Below are 22,452 nucleotides of genomic sequence, written 5' to 3' on the forward strand. Positions count from 1 at the left end.
GTAGTTTAACTTGAGGTTAAGAATGCTGATACCTCCAGGACTTATTTTATTATTCAGGATAATTGTTGCTATCCTGGGTTTTTTTTTGTGTTCCCATGTGAATCTAGAAATGTTCCTGCCAATATTTGTAAAGAACTGATTTGGAATTTTGATGGTGCTGGCATTGAATCTGTAGATTGTTTGTGGTAGGATGGCCATTTTTACTGAATGAAAACGAATACAAAACATGAAAATTTATGGGACACAAAATGATTTTAAGAGGCAAGTTCACAGTAAACAACAAGAAGTAATCAAACTCAGAGCTGAAGTCAATAAGATAGAAACAGGAAAACAAGCAAGCAAACAAACAAAACCAGTAGAATGAATCAATGAAACAATGGGTTGGCTCCTTGAGAAAATCAGTAAGATTGACAAACCATTAGCCAAATTAACTAAAAGATGGAGAGAGAATATCCAAACTAACAAGACTAGAGATGAAAAGGAGGACATAAGAACAGACACCAAGGAAATCCAGAGAATCATAAAGACATACTTCAAAAAACTGTAATCCACTAAATTGGAACATCTCAAAGGGGACAAATAATTTTCTTGATACAAACCACTTACCAAAGATAAATTAAGAGCATATAAGCAATTTAAACAGACCTGTATCCCCTTGTGAAACATGAATAGTCACTAAACGACCCCCCTACAACCAAAAATGCCCAGGACAAAATGGTTTTAGCACAAAATTCTACCAGACATTTAAAAAAGAGTTAGTGTAAAACTCCTCAAATTATTCCACAATAGAGACATAGAAGGGAACATTATCTAATTCATTTTATGTAGCCATGGAAACCCTGATACCCAAACCATATAGAGACCAAACAAGGAAAGAGAATTACAGACCAATTTCCTTTATGGACATAGATATAAAAATTCTCAATAAAACACTTGCAAACCAAGTCCAGGAACACATCAAAAATGTTATCCACCATGATCAGGTAGGTTTCATCCCAGAGAATTAGGGATGATTTTAATATATGTAAAACCATAAATGTCGCTAATAAAGTGGTTCAATATATTTTTTAAAAGCTGGTAGTTTTCCTATATGCATTAGTATATAATTTAAAACTTGGAAAACTAAGTAATATTCAGTTAAGCAAAGTTACATTATGTGTCTGTGTGATTTGCATGTGTGTGGGTGCCTGTGAGTGCGCAAGTGTATGTGTATGTGCACACGAATGTACACGGATGGGTGTATACAAATATGTGTGTGTATATGTGTCTGTGTATCTGTACACGTGTGTGTGTGTGTGTAGTTCATGAATGCCCGGGATTGCAGAGTTTAGAAAATCATGTGGGGTGAGCAAAAACTGGAGTTACAGATGGTCATGAACCACCATGGAGGTGCTCAAAACTGAGCCTATATCTTCTGCAAGAGTAAAAGGTCATTTTCGCCACTGTTCCATCTCTCAAGCACCATGTATCATTGTTTTAAACAAAAATCTCCAGAGAAACAAAATCAATGAGGTAGATATAAAGTTATTCATCCATGTATGTATGTATCCAAATACATATATGTATCTCTTTATATATATTCTTCCCTCCACTTTTCTTTCCTGCACTTACCCCCAATTTACCCAGGAGATCTCTTCTATGTACTCTTCCAGAGAAATTCATGCATCCATCTTTGGGCCCTCCTTGTTATGTAGCCACTCTGGGTCTATGGATGTATATGAAGAACTATTTAAACATACACATCTAAGTCTTACATGGTATATGACTCTATTTGTATATAGATACATGGACATATATGTATGTATTAAGAATCAGCTCCTTGATCTTTGGAGCTGGGGCAGCTCAGAAACCTGCAGCCTGGAGGTCAGGAGAGCTGATGGTATTAGTTTCACATCTTGACGGTAACAGAACTCAGGGATTATCAAGCAGAGGGAAGAGCTCCCTTTGGGTCCATCCTTTTGTTCTGTTTAGACTTCTAATGACTTGGATGAGTCCCTACCATATTGAAACGTGCCTCTGTGTTACAGAGCCCATTAATTCAAATTCAGTCTCATTTCTAAACAGCATCCTAGACACACTGAGAATGTTTGATAAAGAACCTTTACGCCTCTGATCATACCCAACTGTTGAATAACATGGAATATTGTGGTTTCCTTTCTAAATGAATGTGTCATAACTGGGAGTGATATTTAGAAGAAAGATGAAGGTAATCTATAGAAGTGCAGCCTCTTGAGCTGGACCTCTTTGTGTCTAAGCTGACTCTGGCTTTATTTGAAAGTGACTTCTCTATATTATCTGTTGCTTCTCTGTATACATCATCTAATATGATGGTAACTTAATAGGATTCTCATGATTAAATTACTTGATTAAGGTCTTGAAACAGTATGCCACACTTGATAAATTTAAATTATTTTTATTACTTGTATTCTAAACTGAGTGCTCTAGTTTGGATGTAGAATGACCCCCATGCAACATACAAAAAAGGTGATACTGGGAGGTGATGTGTGTGAAAGGGGCGATACTCAGAGGTACTGCTGCCCTCTTAGAAGAAGAGTCTTATGGGAGGTCCTTGGGTCCCTGGAGGCATATCCCTAGGTAATTGCAACAACTCAGCTCTTCCCTCTGCCTCCTTAGCACCTGGTTGCCAGGCAATTTTGCTGTCTCTCCACATGTTCCCATTGTGACATAATGATTCACAGAACCAAAGCAATGGAACTCCGTCCACTGTGCCTGAAACCTACAGAAGCATGAGGCAGTCTTCCATTTCTTTTTTATAGATTAATCCTCTAGATACTTTGTGATAGCAATGGAAAGCTGATTAGTACACTAGGGAATGAGAATGTTTCCCCCAAACATATTTTGTAGGAGTGGCAGGAAGCAGTATAGTTATTTGTCTCCAGGAAAATGTACAAATAAGTGTTGGAGCAGGGACGAAGGTTAAAGAACACAAGAAAGCTGAAGCCTAACAGGAAGTGCATGAAAGGCACCTGTAACAATCTGTGTCCCTGCCACATTCCTTGAAAGGCTTTACAACACTGGGACCATATTGTATAACTGTGGCCAGAAATTTACCCTGAGACTGCTGTGTTGTGGTGCTTATGTATATTGTAGGGAGGCATAAAATCATATTTACTTGCAAAACTAATTTGCACTAATAAGGGAAATTGATTTAAATTACTGAACTATTTAAACTACAGAACAGTTTCACCTGCATTTAAGCTTATTTAACTTATATTCACGTACTCAAAAATGATGAATTGTGGCCATTGGCATCCAGCTCTAGACTGTCTAAGTAACATTTTATTTTCTGCATGTAGTGTGATCCTTATATTTAGGTCTTATTAAGTTATGTACAGAAATGTTGTTTGTCTTCTTAAACATATTTTTAAATTTTCCTAAAATAGTTCCCACATAGTTAATATTCAAAGTGGGTTTTAGTATCCAAATGTAATGCAACTAAGATGTGTCTTAATTGCTACAAATCCTGGCCAGCCTTGAGTTAATACAATGAAAATCTACTGGTGTAGCCCTCTATTTTATGTCCTAACATGTCAACTTGACATACAAACATATCACTTATCAAGTCAAAGCCTTCTCTCCTTTATTTCTGTTCCAGATCATATATTATGAGTACAATTTAAAGCTATTACAAATTCTAAAAGTCATATAGTCTTTAAAAATTCACACTTTAAAAGTTCAGTCTCCTTAAGACATCTATACACTCTCTAATATATCTCAACTATGGGGATTGGCAAGATAAAACATAAATACAATACTTTCTTATTTCAAGATGGACGAACTGGCGCACAGTCACAATCAAATCAAAACCAAGCTCCTACCATGTAAATAACCCAGTAGCCAATGTCGGGGATTCATTCACCTTCTTCTGGGTTCCTCCAGAGGGCCTGGATCATTTCTCTGGCTCCCCTCTCTACAACCCACACAGACCGTCTCCCAAGCTCAGGACTGCTTAAGTTCAGTACTGTTGCTGTTCTTGACAGCTGTTTTCTCATGTTGCCAGCATTTCTAAAATGCTGGGGCCCCTGTTGAAGCTGGGTTGCACTTTGACCAATAACCTGTCCTAAACAAATTCATGAAATCATAATTTGATTTCTTTTTATTTTATTAATTGCGTTTATTTAAAAATTATTAACTGGTTACAGTGCGATATTTTGATGCATCCTTTAAGGTAGTTTACACAGACCCATATCTGCAAACTTTTGTAACTTTTATGGTGAAAAATCCCACATCCTTTCTTCTAGCTTTTTAAAACACTCTTTGCTGCTCTCTGCAGTCAGCCTACTATGCACTGGCACCCAAGATCTATAGTTCTTGCTGCTTCTAACTTACTACTCAGTTCCAAGTGGTCAGTCTTTCCCCATCCCCGAATCTCTGGTAGCTCCTTAGTTCTGGAAACTGCCATTCTCCTCTCAGTGAGATACATGTGGAAGTGTAAATTGTGGTCATGGGGCTCTTGTCTCTACGTGCTCGGTTTGCTTTGTTTATTGTTGTGTCCTCATGCTCCATCTACATTTTCTTGAGTCAAAGTGATTCCATGCATTTTAGTGGATGACTAATAGGCAAAGAATGTGCATCTATCACATTTCTTTACCCACTCTTCATTTCATAGATTCTTTGCTGTTTCTGTGAAATGCAAGCTTTGATCCAACCTTTGGTCAAACAGGAAATAACTCTGAAAAACTAAATAAAATTAATATTTAAATTTCTGTGATGGATTCTCTTACTGTATCACATTTTCAATATGTTTTATAATTCTGAAGTTGAGAAAGTTGTAATAATCTAATACAATACTATGATGTTGTGATACAATTAGGTATTATTTACTAATTAATATGATGCTATGATGTTTGCCTAATTACTAAGTCATAAAATTCCCTTCTTCAGATTTTCAGGTTCCTATGTATGCAACTTATCATAAAGAAGGACTCCCATGAGGTGCTTGAGAGTTTCATCATAAAACTCAGTAAGAGGAGAAATACAAGTAAAACCATTTGAAATTGATAGTGCAGTGAAGATAGTCTTGAAAAAGAAGTTCCTTAATAAAGAAAATATATCATTCAATTTTGATAGACAATTCACAAGAACATTCAATTTCATCAAAGTGTTTAGAAAAAAGATTTTGTTTCTAGAATTCTTTACTAAAATATCCTCTCTGAAAGCAAAAAAACCACTTAGAATTTCTAAAAACTATGTTGTTTATAAGATCAAAATACTGAGAAAAAATCCAACGGAATTTCAGGACAGTAAATGCACACAGATGTGAAATGCCTTCACTACACAGAGTCACTTCATCTCTAGAAGATTAGTCCTCTGCAGACTGTGAGCTGGCATGTGTCACAACCAGTGGCTGGCTGTACCTAAAGAGGCAGTTGGTGAGAATTTTGATATTCTAGCTCCCCTAGGATACATAAGGCTTTTTTATAAAATAGAAATTTGAAGGTAATTTATTTTGTCTTTACTCTTTACTCAAATTTTTCTTTCGGTGATACATTTAATGAAGTAGGATTACATGTCATTTTCTGTTAGTTTAATCACACTGTGTGTATATCTTTACCAACAGTAATTTAAAAAGATAATATTGACATAAGCAATACCTGAAAATTTGAATTAAGACTAGTAAGAGGGAAAAGACATAGCTAGCTACTTCCTATTTTAATCATTTTCTTATTTTTGCAATATTTTACAATGACCATTTAATTTATTTAAAAATTAAGGAAAACAAATTTTAAATACATTATGTGATGCTCACAATATTGGAAAAGAATGCAATAGATCTCTTGTAGGCTTGGTAAAGTATTTTAATTCATGATGGAGTGAAATAAATATATGGCACAGGATTCTCTTGTTTTTGTAACTGTGCATCTGTGTATTGGGAAGCATGGAGTCTTTGTAGATGTTTACATGTGTATCTGTGTTGTTAGGCAAATGAAAGCCAGAGGTGGATGTCTAGTGTTTTTCTCCATTGTTCTCCACTTTATTTTTAGAGAAAAACATCTGTCATTGAACCTGGGATTCACAAATTTGGATGCATTGCCCAGCCAAGGTCTCCTGGGGTAAGTCATCCAGGTGACTGAAGAAAGCCACCAAGCATGATGTGGTGTGTGTGTGTGTGTGTGTGTGTGTGTGTGTGTGTGTGTGTGTGTGTGTGTGTGTGTGTGATCACATGGGCAAAGATGTTGTGAGGATATACACAAATTGCTGAGAATAGTTTTGGCTGTGGGCAGTGTGACTGTGAAAAACGCAGATTCCCATAGGGATAAGCATATTTCTATAAGCATTTGGAGTCTTTTAAAGGTTCATGTGTTAAATCTATGATGCTGATGAGACAGAACTTTGAAATAGAAATGAATTATAAGAGATGTACTCGACTGGAGGGAAATGACTGGTGAAAATCACACGCTAGGAAGGGACCTGGTTCTCTTAACTGTAATGGAGGGAGGGAAGTGGCAGAAGCCCAAATGAGAGTGGGAAAGCTGGCAGAGGATCAGATTTTTAAGTTCAGAATCCCAGTCTCATGCTTGTTTTAGCTTTCCGTACAGTAAAAATCACTGCTCCCAGAGAAGAGACAGATTCATATTTACCCCCCATGCTTCACCAAATGCTTAATCTGTACTACTGCTTTGCTCAGCTTGCTTTGATCTTTGGAGAAATAGAGAAGCCCACAATGTACATAAATTAGTTCCAGACTTCCCTCCCAGGGAATTTTGGTTCTGTGTTAGGAATGAGATTCCCTAAAAGCACAGAGCCAAAGAAGATGGTCATGCTATGATGTTTGTTTCCATGGGGACTAGAGTGCCCCACCTCATGATCCCTTTGCTCCCCTCCCCTGACAAGCATGCTTAATAACGAATTTCCCTCTAGATACTTTTTTTCTTAAAGAGATTTTCCTTCTCAGTAAGGAGTATGGGCACTGTCCATCTTTTCTCCAGAGTAATGGTGTTACTCTGGAGAAATTGGATGGTTACCCCATCCAATTAAACAGGGAGGACTAGATACAGGTTCCTTTAGTATTCTGTGATTGTTGACGAGCCAGCTTGGGACAGGATGGGGAGATGTTATGAGCAATCAGCTTCATAATCATTAAACAGCCCAAGGAGGAGTCAGGTGAGGCAGCCCTTTGGTATACCATTCAGAGATGGCAACATCATGGTCAAGAAGCAGACAAGTAATTAGGCATTTTCTAAGGACAGACAAAAGGCTTCTAATGCTGCTTTTAAAGAATGTAGTTTCTCAAGACTCAAGGAAAATTCAATATATATTCACAGGTGATGAGGATGAGGGAAGCAAGGATTTAATCACATCCACTAGAATGTCTGGGGGGGCAGGAAGGTGAGAAGGTAGACAAAACTCATGCAAGTCTGGGGGGCAGGGGCCAAGGTAACTCCCTTTTGTAGGTGAGGGGAATTGATGCAGCTTCTTATTTTAAGTCATCATTTTCCATGGTACTTATGAGAGTTTTAATGAGAACATTTACTGAGCATTGAGTCAGAGTTTCAGTTTTCCAGACTTAGCATGTATGGAAAACTGTGTGAGCTGGCCCTCTGTACTCACAGGCTCTGCACTGGTTGATTTATCCAACTGTATATAAAACTTATTTAGAAAAATAAGGTGACCTTACTACACACGTAGAATTTTATTCTAAAATAATTCTCTAAATCCAGTACGACTGTATATCATTTACATTGTATTTCCATTAAAAGTAATCTATAAGTGACTTAAAATAAGTGGAGAAATGTGTTTTTGGGTTATAGACAAACACTATGCCATTTCTTTTAAAATAAAGAGACTTGAGGATTTGTGGTTTGCGATATCTATAGGGATCTGTGGAATCAAATCAGCTGAGAAGATTAAAGAACTACTCTGTGTGTGTGTGCATAAGTGTATGCACACACATTTCAAAATTTACTACTGTGTGCCTCAACTCCTTTGCTGTTTTATGCAGTGAGCAGACACTCTTTCACTGGATTTCTGATCTGGACTTTACCTCTAACATCATAAGCAGCCTTTGATAGTAGGAGAGGAGGCTTGTGTGAAATATTTCAAGGCAATATTAAAATCTAATAGGAGGGCCACTTTAGGCACACTCAACTTCTTATAAATGTTCTTCCCATTTGTACACTTTGGGATATAAAGGGGGTTGGAGTACTGCTATGCAGGTGTCATTGAAGAAACTGCTTCCAATTTCTGTCATCATAATGGCATGGAGATAGAAAATGTCTTCCAGAATTTCAGTCTGGGAAATCCATTCCACTATTCACTGCTGTATGGACTGATCAACCACTCATATGTGCTGACATCTAAATTCATTGAGCATGCTCACATGTTCATGACACATAAAATGAAATATACAACCCAGAGTCCATAGTCTATTCTTGTCTTATGGGGCAAAAGGTTCTTTGTCCACACCAGAACATAATAGGATAAACTCTTTCTCTTCAGTTTCCAATAGCACTTGGGTGTTTTTTAGACTACACACTTGTTTCCCTTTGCTGTTTGCTGTGATAAAGACCTTGATCAAAGCTGACTTGAAGAGGAAAGACTTTTTGTCTTATAATTCCAAATCACAGTTCAACATTGAAGGGAGTCGGGGCAGGAACTCAAGCAAGAACCTAGAGGCAGTCACTGAAGCAGAGGCAATGGAAACACATTGCCTATTGGTTAGCTCAACTTGTTTTTTTATGAACCCCATGATACCTGGTGGAGCAAGAACTTCTATATCACTCTTCAATCAAGAACATGCTTTTATCAGATTCCTTCCTCTTTTCTTCACCTCATTCCTCCCCCATCTCATCCCTCTAATAGCATAAAAACCATTCTTCCAAGTATAGTCATACAAAATCAGGCAACATATGAAATTTGGTTCATGGGCTGTGTCCCAGCAGAGGATGGTGCACAAACAGACACATTAGCTTCACCTCAGACCTTAGAGATGGGAAATACCAGCTCCTACTTCAGTGCTTATGACTACCAAGTGTCTTATGACTCTCATCATTTTTCACCAGTAAAGAAAAGATTGGAGGATCCTCTAACCTTTAACCTTGCCTTGTTTCTGGAATGCATCTTTTACAGTCCACATCAGGTGCACTAGGATGTTCTGCTTCTATACATGAATCACCCTCTATGTAGTCTCTTATTCTCCATCAGCCTATCTTCAACCTAATACACAATAACTATAAAATTACAAAAGAGGCAATGGCCCAAACATGTCATAATTAGACAAGACCTTCAACCTCTTCTATGGGTCACAGCAAGTCACAGAACTTTAAAAATTGAAGTAGATGACATAAAGAGTTTATTCCTCATAAGAAGGACTTCAACATCACTCTGAAAAGGACACAGATACACAGAGAATTAAAGAATGGTGGTGGGATTTGCAGTCTGCCACACCTGTGAAGTCAGACTCTGTGAATATTAAAAAGATCCACAGATGATGCACAGGTACATTAAAGCTGAACGACCTCGAATATTGCCACAGCCACCTGCAGATGTCTATCCACATTTCTTTTCTCTCGAGGTAGCTCCATATCCATGATCTAAATAGGCAGTAGTCAGATGGTGTTTAGAACAGGAACTGCCTAAATACGACACAGCCACCAGGAGAAGGGGTTTAACCCGTGAGGGGCAGAACATCAGCCACGGCCACAGCCCTGTGTAGCCTAATTTCCCAGACATGAATGCTTGAAAGACTCTCTTAGCTTCACACATAACTGGCATCCCGACGAAAACTGTTCTTCGTAACCTTCAGTGAATGGATGATGGAGATGTTTCCATTAGCGAACTGGCATTTACCATATAGTTACATAAGGACAGAATTCAGTGTATAGGCAATCTGGATCCCATAAGCATGAAGAGGCATGCCCTCTGAGACTACCGTTGTAGAAGGATAGCAAAGGAGAACTTGTTGTAAGTGTGGTGGAGAAGCTTCTACTTCAGACAAAGTTAATATGGGTTCATAGGACCAAGAGGAAATGTTCATTGTTCACGTGTTCCCTGATTATTCTAAGTGTAACACCAATGAGCTATTGACTGGCTGATTTTGACCCACAGGCAGCTCTGCCACTTCTTTCTTATGCATGACTTTGGACAAATTAATGAACCTTTGTGTTCATCTAACATTTTTAAGTTACGATATGAGGATGACAAAAGTCACCAATGTCAGTTTCAATGGAAATATCAATGTTTTAAAATGCTTTAGTATGTGCAAATAACCAAGCATTTATATTTATACTACCACTATGGTTACAGTTAATATCATTACTGCTATCATTTCTTGATGCAAGAGAAGAAACTCTATGCCCAGAAGATGCACCCTTAGAATTATAAATAATTTTACTTTTATTTTCATTTTGTGTTTGTATGTGTATATGTGTTCATGTAGGGCCACACATGTGTATATGCATCTGTGTGTGTGTTTCTGTACATATATATGAATGAGAGTGTGCTTGCATTAGGGTTTGCACACATGTGGGGCCAGAGGATAATATAGTTTTATTCCACAGATATAAGAACAGGTTTGAGGCTCATCCATAAGACCAGTCTTTCTGAGCAGTGAGCACCAGAAATCCTCCTGTGTCCACCTCACCAGTAATATGATTACAAGCAGACTCCACCATGCCCCATTCATTTTATTTTCTTAATGTGGTACTGAAGACCAAACTGAGGGCTTCATGCTCACAAAGCAAGCACTGTATAGATGGAGTCATATTCACAGTTCCTGATTTTCATTTTAAATTTCTTTCTTTTCCCTGGTTGCCACATACCTACACTTGGTATATTAATCAAGTTTTTGAGATAGACAAGATTCTAGATGGATGGATGGATGGATGGATGGATGGATGGATGGATTGATGGATAGGAGAAGTGCTAATTTTTCAGGGTTCAAAGAAATTGCCCATTCTTCATAGTGAGTAAGAATTCTACGTTTTATACTTATAGTTATGCTGCTTGCAGATATAACAACTCCAGATGCTAGTACTCTGCATCCCATAGCAATACACTAGAAACAGAATTCCCATGATTATTCTAATCAGTGCTTTTCTCTCTTGGTCTTTACAACAAATGTTCCCTGGGACCACACTAGTTGCTCCATAACCAAAGAGTTGATTTGTCGTAGATGTGTCATCTCCAGGTGACATAAAGAAAGGAAAAAAAGGAGAAAATTATAAGGAAAATAGAAGTGATCAACAGGGAATATATTTATATTTTTCATAATTTGTATATTTATCTACACTTAGATGCTTAGATAGTTGAACAGTAAGTTTTTTAGCATCAGCCTAGGCCAACACAGTTCTGAATAACTGTTGATAATAACTGAGACTCCTCTAATCAGATATGAAAATTAGCCATCTCTAACTGACAGGGAAGAAATTAAGTCACATATAAAGAAAGGATTATGGCAGTGTCAAAATTAATGAACTGGACCAACTGAGCCAAGGATGTTAGTATGCGGCTTCCAGTAGGGTCATTGATGTTCCATTATATGATAACTATATTTTAATTCCTTTAGAAAGCATCTACAGTAGTAGTAGGTAGGTTTGCATGACTTTTTCCAAGAGTCTTTATACTTATTTATCCCATCCCTTTACCCCCTCTACTCTGCCCTTCCATCAGTGATTCTAATAAGCCTTCCTGTTCCATTAATAGGTATTAACATTTTATACCACTGTGTTCTATCTCTGCAAACTTGAAATCCCCTTGCTAATTTTCTAATGACTTTTGGCATGTCAAATGATGCACATATAGCTAAAGATTCAAAGTTAACACCTACAAATGAGAGAAAACATGTTATTCTTGCCTTTTGACTCACGGTTACCCCACTCATAATGGTTGTTTCCATCTCGATCCATCTATCCAAATATTTCACTCCATTTTTTGCAGCTGAGTAATATTGATTGAATAAGTATACTACATTTTCACTATCTACAAATCTATTAGTTGATATGTAGACCATTTAAAATTCCTAGCTATTGTGAATACAGTAACAGTGAACATGGATGAACAATTATCTCTATAGTAGATATAGTCTTTTGGGTCTATGACTAAGAGAGGTGTAGCTGGATCATGTTTATTGGGTGTTTTTTTTACCTGCATATTGATTTCCAAAGAGGCTACACCAGTTTGAAACTCCAACCATGAATAAGTATTTCCCTTTTCCTGCATCCATGAAGCATTCGTCATCATTTTGTAAATTGTAGCTATTATTATTGGAATATGATGAAATCTCAGTGTAGTTTTAATATGCAATTCCCTATTGGTCAAAAGTGTAAAAATTTTAAAGTAAATATTTCCTAGTCACTTGTATGTCATCTTTGGAGAACGCTCTGTTTAGCTCCACACTTCATTTTTAATTGGGTTATTTGTTTTCTTGATGTTTAGTTAATTTAGCCTTTTGTAATTCTAGATATTAATCCTATGAAATTGTTAAGCTGTAAGGATTTTCCCCTAAAGATACTTTATTTAAATTAGAAACAAGCTTGTTTTACAAGTTAATGTCAATTCCAGTTCTATCTTCCACCCCTCTTACCGTGCCCCCCCCATATTCCCATTCCCTTTCTGCTCCCCAGGATGGATGAGGCCTTCCATGGTGGGATCTTCAAAGTCTGTCATATCATTTGGAGCAGGGCCTAGACCCTCCCCCGTGAGAGAGTATCCCTCTATGTGGAGTGGGCTCCACTAGTCCATTCCTGTCCTAGAGATAAATACTGATCCACTACCAGAGGTCCCACAGATTAACCAGCTCTCCAAGTTGACATCCACATTAAGGGGGTGTGGAACAGCCCTATGTTGATTTCCCAACTATCATTCTGGGGTCCATGAGCTCCCCCTTGTTCAGGTCAGCTGTTTCTGTGGGTTTCTCCAGCCTGGTCTTGACCCCTTTGCTCATCACTCCTCCCTCTATGCAACTGGATATCAGAGTTCAGCTCAGTGTTTAGCTATGAGTGTCTGTTTCTGATTCCATCAGCTACTAGATGAAGGCTCTTGGATGGTATATAAGGTAGTTATCAATCTCATTATCAGAGAAGGGCATTTAAGGTAGCCACTAGTCAATTACATAGATTGTTGGTTAGGGTCAACCTTGTAGATCTCTGGAAATTTCCCTAGTGCCAAATTTCTATTTAAACCTTTGATGGCTCCCTCTATTATGCTATCTCTTTTCTTGCTCTTTTCTATTCTCCTGACTCAATCTTCCTGCTCTCTCCTATCCTCCTCTCCCCCCTCTTCTTCCGTTCTCTTTCTCCTAACTCCCCTCCCCACATGCTCACAATTAGCTTAGGAGATCTTATCCCTTTACTCTTCTCCAGGGTCCCATGTATGTCTCTCATAGGGTCCTCCTTGTTTCCTAGCTTTTCTGGCAGTATGGATTGTAGGTGGGTAATCCTTTGATATATGTCTTAAATCCATATATGAGTGAGTACATACCATGTTTGTCTTTTTGTGACTGGTTTACCTAACTCACAGTAGTTACTTCTAGGTCCATCCATTTGCCTGTGAATTTCAATATTCCACTGTTTTTTTTTTCTGACTTAGTAGTACTCCATTGTGTAAATGTGCCACATTTTCTCCATCTATTCTTCAGTTGAGGGGCATCTAGGTTGCTTCCATGTTCTGACTATTACAAATAATGCTGCTGTAAACATGGTTTAATAGATGTCCTTGTTATATGAATGTGCATCTTTTGTGAATATGCCTAAGAGTAGAATTACTGGATCTTGTGCTAGACTGTTTCCCATTTTCCCGAGGAACTACCATACTGATTTCCAAAATGGGTATACAAGCTTGCACTCCCAGCAGGAGTGTTAACCTTTCTCCACATCCTTTCCAGCATAAACTGTCATTGGTGTTTTTGATTTTAGCCATTCTGACAGGATTAAGATGGTATCTCAGAGTTGTTTTATTTGCATTTCCCTGATGGCTAAGAATGTTCTTTGTGTTTTGCAGCCATTTGAGATTCTATCTATTGAGAATTCTCTATTTAGTTCTGCACCCCACTTTTTAATTGGATCTTTTGGTATTTGGGTGACTGGCTTCTTGAGTTCTTTGTGCATTTTGGAAACTAGCCCTCTGTCAGATGTGGGGTTAGGGAATATCTTTTCCCATTCTGTGGGCTGCCTTTTTGTCTTGTTGGCTGTGTCTTTGCCTTACAGAAGTTTCTCAGTTTCAGGAGGTCCCATTTCTTAAATGTCGACTACAGTGTCTGTGTTAAGGGTGTTATGTTCAGGAAGCAGTCTCCAGTACCAATTCATTTGAGGGTACATAATTTTTCTTCTAAGAGGTTCAGTGTGGCTGAATTTATGTTGAGGTCTCTGATCCATTTGAACTTAAGTTTTGTGCATGGTGATAGACATGGATCTATGTGCAGTCTTCTACATACCAGCTTCCAGTATGCCAGCACCATTTGTTGAAGATGCTTCTTTTTTCCGTTGTATAATTTTAACTTCTTTGTCAAAAATCAAGTGTTAGTAGGTGTGTGGGTCCATATCATTGTTTTCAATTGGATTCCATTGTTCTACCTGTATACTTCTGTGCCAATGCCAAGCTGTTTTCAAGACTATGACTCTATGATACAGCTTGAAATCAGGGAAGGTGATGCCTCTGGATGTTCCTTTATTGTACAGTGTTGTTTTGAGTATCCTGGGCCTTCTATATGTTATTACATATAAAGTTGAGAATTGTTCTACAAGGTCTGTGAAGAATTGTGCAGGGATTTTGATAGGGATAGCATTGAATCTGTAGAATGCTTTTGGCAAGATTACCATGTTTACTATGTTGACTCTACCTATACAAGAGCATGGGATATCTTTCATTTTATGGTATCTAATTTCTTTCTTTAAAGACTCAAAATTTTTGTTATATACATCTTTCACTTCCTTTGTTAGTGTTATCCCAAGGTATTTTATGTGGTTTGTGGCAATTGTAAAGGGTGATATTTCTCTGATTTCTTTGTCAGTCCTTTTATCATCTGTATATATAAGGGCTACTGATTTTTAAAATATTTTTTATTTGTGTGATTTGAGTTTTAGTAATGTTTTTATGAATGTGAGTGCCTTTGTATTTGGGGCACAGAATTGAGACTTCATCTTGACAGATTTCTCCTGTGATGAATGAAATGACCTCCATCTCTTTTGATTGATTTTATTTTAAAGTATAATTTGTTAGATATAAGGATTGCTACCCCTGCTTGTTTCTTGGGTCCATTTGATTGGAAAATCTTTTCCCAACGCTTAACTCTGAGGTATTATCTGTCTATGAAATTGAGGCCTGTTTCTTGTATACAGCAGAAGGATGAATTCTGTCTTTTTATCTATTCTGTTAGCCTGTATCTTTTTATAGGCAAGTTAAAACCATTAATATTGAGGGATATTAATGACCATTGATTGTTCATTCTTCTTTGTTTTTGATTTGGTTGTGGTGCTGGATTGTGTGTGGATTGCCACCCTTTTTTCTTTTGACTGTTGGTAAAGTGGTATGCTTTTCTGGTTGTAGTTAACTTATTTGAGTTGGAGTTTTCCTTCCAGAACTTTCTGTATGGCTGTATTAGTAGTCATATATTGTTTAAATCTGGTTTTGTCATGGAATATCTTATTTTCTCCATCTACAGTGATTGAAAGCTTTGCTGCATATAGTAGTCTGGGCTCACATCTGTGGTCTCTTAGTGTTGGTAGAATATCTATCCAGGACTTTCTGAATTTCAGAGTTTCCATGGAAAAGTCAGGAGATATTCTGATAAGTTTGCTTTTATATGTTACTTGGCCTTTTTCCTTAGCTGCTCTTAATATTCTTTATTCTGTATGTTTGGGGTTTTATTATTTTGTGGTGGTTGACCTATTTTTGTGTTTGACTCTATTTTGAGTTCTGTAAGCTTCTTGTAATTTTCATTGGCATGTCTTTCTTTAGGTTTGGGAAGTTTTATTCTATGATTTTGTTGAATATGTTTTCTGCCCCTTTGAGGTGGGTTTCTTCTATGCCTATTAGTCTTAGGTTTGGTCTTTTCACTGTGTCCTATATTTCCTGGGTATTTTGTGTTAGGAATTTGTTGGACACAGATTTGATTTTCTTTGGTAGATGAATCTGTTTCTCCTAGTGTATCTTCATCATCTGAGATTCTCTCTCCCATTTCTTGTATTCTGTTGGTTATGCTTGCATATATAGATCCTGATCATTTACCAAGTTTTTCTGTTTCCAACAGTCCCTCAGTTTGTCTTTTCTTTATTTTCTCTATTTCAGTTTTCTGGTCTTGAACTGTTTCCTTCATATGTTTGGTTTTTTTTTTTAACTTTCTTGAAAAGATTTGTTGACTTCTTGTAATTTTTGGTTTGTTTTTTCTTCTATTTCTTTAAGGGATTTTTTCATATCCTCTTTGAGGGCCTCTATCATTTTTGTGAAATTGTTTTTAAGGTCATTCTCTTCTACTTCATCTGAGTTGGGATATTCAGGTCTTGGTGTAGAGTCTCTAGACTCTGGTGGTGTCATATTGGTTTTTCTGTTGTTGAATTGTTTTGATATTGTCGTCTTCCCATCCCTTCTTCCAGTGGATGCAGGATGAGTCTCTTCCTCTCCTGTTCAGTATGCATTTAATGTTCCCTTCCAGTGGGTGCAAGCAGGTCCAATACTCTGATGGCTCTCTTCTTCCTGTAGGTAGAGGCAGGAGTAGTAACAGGGCCTATGCAGTCTCTGGGTAGACTGGTCCACCTGGATGGGTTCCCCAGTGTGCAGTTCCCATGCCTCAGGGGGCTCTGAGCAGGGCACTAGAAGACGGACTGGAGATAGGTCCAGGCTTACCTCATCCCATTTGCAGAGAAAGGGACTAGGAAGAAGGCAATCTCTGGCTGGGCTGGACTGCCGGGATGGTATCCCAGTGTGCAGTCCCCAGGCCTCAGGTGGCTCTGAGCAGGACACTGGAAGCCTGGCCCCCTAAAGAGTTTTCATGATTACTCTTCACACGAATGATGGTGTGCTTTGATTTGCAGAAGCTTTTGGGTGTCCTAGGTACCATTTATTAATTTTTAGCCTTTATTCCTGTGCTTTTGACATGTTGTTCAGAATATCCTATGCCATACCAATGAGTTCACATGCATTCCCCACTTTCTTTCTCATCCATCAGATTCAGGAGACCTGATTGTTTTTATTCAGCTGAATGTACTCAATATTAAATTGACTCTTAATGACTAATTGCTGTACTCATAGAAGAATGCATCACCCAACCTTCACCAGAGAAGCTTATATTTTTAAGTAGATTGTTATTAGCACAGAAACAAAACTCTGACCAAGGTGTAGAAAATAAGAATGCTTAGACTTAAATAGAACATATATGTTACACACCTTTTTCTTAAGGCATAGGAATGTTTGTAAAAGAAAACGTGGAAATCTGTAATACACAGAGGCAGAGAATGAATGCAAGGAAACAGTATTTTCTAGACACAACACATCACTTACATATGTGAAATAAAAGCAATTGTGACAGCACACATAAACCCATGTAAGCAAGTTCAACCCAGACCAAATACCAGCATGGAAAGGGGAGAGGAATTCCTACCCCCAGAAGAGTGATGAGAAATTCATGGCTGATGGGAGAGTGTCAGTTTTAAGAGTGTTGCCACTGGTAGTCCAACCAAGCTCCAGAGGAAAGTGATGCTTCTGTGAATATATGGGCAACACAAATCATACCTCATGGGTAAAAGAAAAATAGTAGAACATAAAGTTGGATAGGTGGGTTAGTGAGAGACTGAATATTGTCAAAACCCTTTATACAAAATCTCAAATAATAAAAATATAATGAGTAAAATATTTTTTAAAAAATATAAACTACATATTATAAAATATTAATGATGTTTTCTTTGGGGGGAAAACATTTTGAAGGTCATGGATTTTTGGGGTATCCTAGTGTTGGGAATTTTGTTAAACATGTATGTGCAATTAAAAATAAAACGTAAAAGAAATGTAAATAATAAAAATTATGGATAAAGGGGATAATTTCATTTAAAAAATCTACAAATGTTGTGTGTTGAAAAAAAATTAATGAGCACCAAAAACTACATGGTCTTATATGCCAGTGCAGTATTTTTTGCAGAAATTCTGTAGCTACCAGAAGAAAAGGCAGAAACCCAGTTTGTGATTTTCACCTTGAAAAGCAAATTAGTCTCAGCAGCTTCCTACCATCTGTCTACCACACACGAAATTCTCCTAATTAAGGAAATATCTTTTCTTAAGGTAATGCTTTGTTAATTTATTTTCTTTTATAAAAACCTTAATTTTTAAAAATTAAAAAAATAAATTTCTGTTCCAAATAGAAAATGTTAAATATGTAGACAACTATAAAAAAGAAAACAAGAATATTTTATCCACCAAGGAAGGATAAAAACAGGAGAATTGTGGAGAATGAGAAGGAAAAAGAAGGAAAAGAGACCTTGCCCAGAGATTCAAGTCTCTCTCCAGCTGAGAAGCTCGAATTCCAGCACAATTCACATTGCCTATAGGTTTCAGACATGGAATTAGCACTCCTTTCTTATATTGGTATTTTACATTACAGTTACAAGTTAAAGCTCATATATGTAAGACTTTAGGTAGGGCCTCACCTCCTCCATCACAATATTGAAAATCACAAAGAAGATTATAACTTTTACTTAGTGTTCAGACATTTTATCTTTCTGCATCCTAGGGAATCTTCTCAATTGTAATCCTAGCAGGTACCCTTAAGGAACCACTTTGTGATCTCATTTGAGTGGCTTCTTTGTCTCTTGGTTTCTGGTGCCTTCTCTGGACCTGTGGATTGCCTGGTAGTTGGTGCGAGGTGTGAATCTCTGCTAGGAGTGGCCACTAGGGGTCTCTGGTAAAACTTGTTTCTACTGTTCAAGTTAACTAAGGAGTTAACTTATAGGCTAGAAGGGCTGGGTACTGAAAGGGGTCCACAGCAGCTAACTCTTTGGTCTACGATGTCGATCTGCCTGAAAAGTGTGCTAATGCAATAGTGTCACAAAGCAGCTAGGACCAACCAACCAGTATCTGATTGGAATTAAGGCTCACTCAGATGAAACCCTTAAGCAGACTCTACTCAGGTAGCCAAATGCCTGAGACTAGATAGGCCAGTGGCCTAGGCGAAAACCAAATACTACCATTTTACTAAAGGAACTTAGCAATAAAATAACTCCTGACAACATCACACTATACTCATAGATAATCTCAACCATCTTCAGAGACTCTTCTTGCAGCAGATGAGAGTAAATACAGAGACCCACACCTGGACAATGTGTAGAAAGTGAGAGACCTTGGAACACTCAGCCATGAATGGGATGTCTCCATTAAATTCTTCCCCTCAGGATTTGGGGGAATTCGGTGAAAGGGAGGGTGCAAAAAGAGTGTACGAGCCAGAGGGAATGAAGGACAACAAGGAATCAAGGCTTTCTTAGACACAACAGAGCTGGCACACATAAACTCATAGAGACTGTGGGAACACAAACAGGATCTGCACAAGAATGGGCCAGAATGGGTAACACTGCTGAGAGAAGAGGACACAAACTCCATTCTTATCCCAAAAGCTATCTCTGATTGATAACCCCTCACAAATTAAAAATTAACTTTCTCCAACACAGTCTCACAGGGCATACATAACACCATTAAGCCTAAGCTCCATGCCCAGCAGTAGATGACCAAAACACAATGAACTGAATGATATTTGTTGAGAATCTTACTCTGATAATGCCTTGTTATTTAACCTTACAGGTCCTTTGGTTTCTAGTCTTGTGTGTTTTTATGGGGGTTCTCTCTCCTTCTCTCACTCCTGTGTGTGTGTGTGTGTATGTGTATGTGTGTGTATGTGTATGTGTGTGTATTGTGAGTTTCTGCTTTGTCTTTTTTCTTCCATTTGTATTGCCTATTCTGCTTATTTTTAATCTTATTATTTTATTTTTTAAATTTAACTTTATCTAAATTTTATATGCCCATTTATATTCAAGTGTGTGTGAAAAAGCAAAGGTATAGATTTGGGTAGGAGGGGAAGTGGGGAAGATCTTCAAGGAGCTTGGGAAGGAAAGTCATAATCAGAATACACTATATGAAATAATACCTATTTTTAATAAAAATTTTAAACAAAAAATTAAAATTGCATTTTAAAAGATAATATAAAATATTAATCATAATATATGGATGATAAATTATTACATTATTTGTGCTGAAATCACTCATAAATAAATAAGAATATGAATACTTATTCATTGTTATAATCTTAAGAAATATATCAATAGAAGTCATACATTTAAAGTATCTTATTGAAATATGATGAACAATTGGACAAACTACCACCAATCCCAGCTACACAGCCTAATGATGCTCATAAAACCACTGTGTTTGTGTCTCTAGCAGCTGGGTCAAGGAGCAAAAAATTATTCTCACCATCATTATCTTCACACCATTACCATCACCACTACTACTGTCAACACCAGCATTAGCATCATTCCTCCCCACTATCTGAACTACTAATATAAAAATTGTACTTTTGCCTGCTTTTAATCACTATAGTCATTGGCCATTTGATGTGTCTTTGGGGGGAATAATTTCCTTTATTCTAGCCACATTATCATTGTTATGTATCTAGTGTATTTTAAATATGTATCATTCTGTATTTTAAATTTGTATACATAATTTAAATTCAATTTAAAAAAACATCAATGCTTGAGGTGATATGCAAGAAACAGAAAGCTGTTAATTTAGGGTTTATAATGAATTATCTATACCTTCAAGGATGCAAAAAGGGAAATGTAATCAACTTTAATTTGTGCTCTTTTGATCATTTGCTTTGGATTTTCATCATGAACTTTGCTTGCCTCTTTGAATTACACTGGAGAAGAGTTATTTTGAACTTTAAGCCCTTATTGCTAGTAGACTAAAGTCTTGAGAGTAATAGCAAAAGCACAACCTGCATCATGATGTTTTAGGGTTGAAGAAAAATTAATAGTGAAGTTGATCCTTTCTCCTTCTGTAATGGGTGGCTCAACCTAAGTAATTAACTTAGTAATAAACAACTAGTTGGTAGTAAAAGCCTTGTAGAGTATTGTCACTCTTATGCCTTGATACATCCAGTTTAGTAGGTTGGAGAATGTTTGCCATAATAATTACATTTGCCAGAACCTCCACACCACACCTTGTGTTTAATATAATGGTTAGCTTTATTTTACTCCATTAAGAAGGGCTTAGGTCCAGCTGTAAATTAAACTTTATAAGACAATGCAACAGGTTTCATATCATTCTACCTCCATTTTACAACTTTTGACATCAAAATTTTGGAATGAAAAGTCTGGTATTGTGGAGTGAGCCTCAATTTAAATCAGATATTGGCTGGTCACTCCCTCAAGTTCTGTGCCACCACTGCTCCAAGATATCTTGCTGGCAGGACAGATTATAAGTGGAAGGTTTTGTGACTGGGTTTGTGTCCAAGTTTCTATTTCCATACCCTGAAGAGTTCCTTCTTGTGACAAAAGAGACCAGAATATAGGGGAGAAGGCTCCAAGCACATGCCAGCTCAACCTCTCTACATTCAATGAGCTGAGTGGAAGTTGTCCTCAGCTCTCAGATTTCTAATGATATTCCATAGTTATCACCAGAGAGACTTTCTCCAGCATAGGATGGGAGCAGGAACAGAGACCCACAGTCAGTCACCACACAGACACAGACACACACACAAACACACACACACACACACACAGAGAGAGAGAGGGGGGGGAGAGATAGAGACATTAAATTGGAGGTTCTTATTGGGTCCCTTCCCTAAGAGATTATGGAACCATGCATAAGAGGGAGATGAAAGACTGTAGAAGCTGGAGGGGATGGAGAATATCAGGAGAGCATGGCCCACTGGATCAACTGAGCAGAAGGAGAGAAGGGAGGAGAACCTGTGGTTAGAATGTATTTTATGACACAAGAATCTATTTTCAATTAAAAGAAATTAAGAAAAGGAAACATTGGGTATTTTAATTCTTTCTGTAGGATATTTCTTTTCTGAATAGTTGCAATAGTCAGGGTTCCATAGAAGAAAAAATAAATTATAGAATATATAGTTAAAGGAGATTTGTTAGAGTGCTTACAGCCTGTGATTCAGCTAATCCAACAATGGTTGTCTGCCAACAGAAAGTCCAAGAATCCAGTGACTGTTCATTCCAGGAGCCTGGTTGTTTCGGCTGGACTTCAATAAATGCTGGAATCCTGAATAAGTAGGCACTAACGCCAATGAAGGAATTAACTTGCTAGTAAGAGCAGGTAGGCAAAGAGCAAAGCTTTCTTTTTCCATGTTTATTCTATAGTCTGCCACCAGAAGGTAATGCCCAGATTAAAGGTGGGATCTTCCCACCTCAAAGATCCAGATTAGAAGTGGGTCTCCTCAACTCAATTGATTTAATTAAGAAAAACTCTCACAGATGTACCTACTGATTTAGGCTTTAGTTA

General features: G+C 37.5%; 1 long non-coding RNA gene across 4 annotated transcripts in view; it reads left to right on the forward strand.

The window, feature by feature from the left end:
* LOC110340317 overlaps positions 1-22,452 on the forward strand; it is a 124,087-nt gene that overhangs the window by 69,756 nt on the left and 31,879 nt on the right. For all 4 annotated transcript variants that reach the window (XR_005871212.1, XR_005871211.1, XR_005871209.1 and 1 more), the window contains 2 exons: positions 6,006-6,074; positions 22,138-22,266. This is a non-coding gene — a long non-coding RNA (uncharacterized LOC110340317). The remainder of the gene's footprint in view (positions 1-6,005; positions 6,075-22,137; positions 22,267-22,452) is intronic.

Source organism: Mesocricetus auratus, unplaced genomic scaffold, assembly GCF_017639785.1.
Source record: "Mesocricetus auratus isolate SY011 unplaced genomic scaffold, BCM_Maur_2.0 Super-Scaffold_100026, whole genome shotgun sequence".
NCBI lineage: Eukaryota > Metazoa > Chordata > Mammalia > Rodentia > Cricetidae > Mesocricetus > Mesocricetus auratus.